This window comes from Osmia lignaria, unplaced genomic scaffold (assembly GCF_051020975.1).
Source record: "Osmia lignaria lignaria isolate PbOS001 unplaced genomic scaffold, iyOsmLign1 scaffold0048, whole genome shotgun sequence".
Lineage (NCBI taxonomy): Eukaryota > Metazoa > Arthropoda > Insecta > Hymenoptera > Megachilidae > Osmia > Osmia lignaria.
This window is the reverse complement of record NW_027478189.1, coordinates 120,001-122,500: the sequence shown is the minus strand read 5'-3', so window position 1 is coordinate 122,500 and position 2,500 is coordinate 120,001. Positions and strand designations below refer to the sequence as shown.

Here is a 2,500-nt window from a genome sequence, read left to right as displayed (position 1 = left end):
TTCTTTTCGAGCGCCACGGAAGCAAGAGGAAAAGCAAGAGCGAGAGAACATTTCGCGTATACTTCATTTAACAATTTTAACCAACACGCGATGTACTCCACACACCTCTTAGATTTAACAACTGCTTTTCTCTTCTTCTCCCCTTAGCGCAAGGGTAAACCCCATTTGTCTCTTCTTTGGAACGCAACAAAACTTTCGAGGACTGGACGACCGAGCGATGGTCGCGCGGTCTTCGCTTATCTTTAACAAACGAAGTAGTCCGTATGTATTCTAAATGTTGAAGCCTCCTAGAGCTTTAAGCCATGCGAGACATTGAAATGCTGTTTTAACGGGAGCATGCATAATTGCTGCAAACATACTTTTATCACAAGTTCTAGCCACGCCACGGAGGCTTCGAAGTTCCTTCACCATTCGCTTTCCTCTCTTTTGTTACACAGTTTCAGACTACGATCAGGGGTACCGAAACGCTGTATTGATTGTAAACAACCATTTTTATCTTGGAGCGGAGCGTTCCTTTACTCGTTAGATTTGTCTTGTCGCGTGTGTATTCGCTTTTTCGACGCTTTTTAACCATTTAACTTGTTTAGCGAAGCTAAACGCACAGACAGACAAAAAAAAAGGAACAGCATCGCGCGTCAAACAGCGACGACCCATCTGAAGCGATCTTTCATTTATACACCGTTTGTAAACAGAGAGATGTATAAAGCGCGGGGAATCATTCGAAACCCTGGGGCTATTCGAGCTTGCATTTCAGCAAATTATCATCTCAAACATTTCACTCGTTTGCTTTTTCTAAATTTATAGGAGAGCTTCTTTCGTTTATTTTTGACACACCTTTCGTAAATATCGTTTCTGGCAACGTCGGGAGCGTGGATTTCTACAAGTGAACAATCGCGCCGATCCGATAACTTCCAGCAGGATGGAGAATCTTTATAGATTATCTTCCGAGAACTCGGTGCTTTCACGGGCGGTCGTTTATAAATTTTAACGAACGACTCGCGCGCCGTGACGCACTTGCGCTAGTTCGAAGAGATATTTCGAAATTTGTTTCTCTCCTTTAACGGCCTGCATTTAGTGTATCGGTTGCGATTTTCGTCACATCGTTTCCACGACAAACGCCGACGAACTGCCCAACTATCGCTCGTACGTTGCGACTCTTTCTTTGTTTATCGTTCATTCATTCTTTCAATTTCGTTCGATAATCCCGCTCCGAAACGTTCTACTTTCGTTGAACGACGGCGAGATGTTTAGAAAGAAATGAATTACTCTTTTTTCGAGAAGCAAACGCAAGCAGTCTTTTGTTAAGAAAACGACCCTCAGCCAGGCGTGGTCCAGGAATTGTATCCGTGGACCGCAATGTGCGTTCGAAATGTCGATGTTCATGTGTCCTGCAGTTCACACGTTGACGCGCAATTAGCTGCGTTCTTCATCGACCCACGAGCCAAGTGATCCACCGTTCAGGGTAATCGTAAAATTTTGTATTTCAAACTCTTTAGATCTTTAGAGTGTTATTTTCATTATTAACACGCATCACATTCGATACCCACATCACTCTCCCACCCGGCGCGTGCGGGAGAGCGAATTCGGGCGTCGCCAACGTATTTGTTTGTTTGTTCGATCGTTGACGACACGATCGCGTCCAAGGACGGAAACCGTCGGAGAAACGCCCAGTGGCACGCTCCTCTCGACGGTCGGGCGTAAAGTACATTTAAAAACCTTGAAAAGTACGAACGCACACAAGGAATGCGAGCGCGCGTCCTGTCGCTGAATCGTGGGTTGCGAGATTCGAACAGACACACGGCCGGCGACGATCGGTCTAACTAATGGACACATAGTTTTTCAAAGACTCGCTATCGTCGCTTCTCAGCCGGTCCGTAAACAACACACATCGATCAGGCGGACGCACGAATCTTACCACGGTGCGTGTTTCGTAGATTCCAGGTTACCCGCAAGTACCTCTCTCTCCCTCTCGAAAGAGGAATCTCGATCCGTCCTTTTTGGACAATGGAGAAATCTTTTTATCGCAACACGGATGGCAAAGAAACAACCAAAGCGTAGGAGCGTGGGGACGAGAGCGACGAAAAGAACGTCGCGAAAACAAAGTTTCGACGGTTGCTCGTTCTAATACATCGTAGTTTCAACTCTCTCAGTTTTAACCACTCCTAGACGCTTCGTAAACTTTTAACAATTCTTCGCCTCCGCGAGTTTCATTTCGAATAGAGCGAACGCAACACGGACCAAAAAAACTCCGGTGATGCCAGATCATTTAGCAAAGATCAGACGGCGGGTCATCTGTATTCCTTTTCTCTCTTTTTTATATCTTTCCATTTAACTAGGGTGTCGCAACGACGGGTACATTTATATATTTATATATATTGTATTTCAATTTTAATGATCCTTCACTTTCGGTTTGTAATAATATGATCCTTCTTTCATTTCGATCCTTCATATTGTAGGTTAACCAACAGAAGTTTGTTTTTTTACGACTTGTATTTTTGTG

General features: G+C 44.5%; 1 non-coding gene across 1 annotated transcript; it reads right to left on the bottom strand.

Moving 5' to 3' along the window:
* Positions 1-1,310: 1,310 nt before the first annotated feature.
* Positions 1,311-1,465, bottom strand: LOC143307223 (5.8S ribosomal RNA). Its single transcript, XR_013064418.1, has one exon. It is a non-coding gene; the product is annotated as a 5.8S ribosomal RNA (ribosomal RNA).
* Between the last annotated feature and the right edge of the window lie 1,035 nt (positions 1,466-2,500).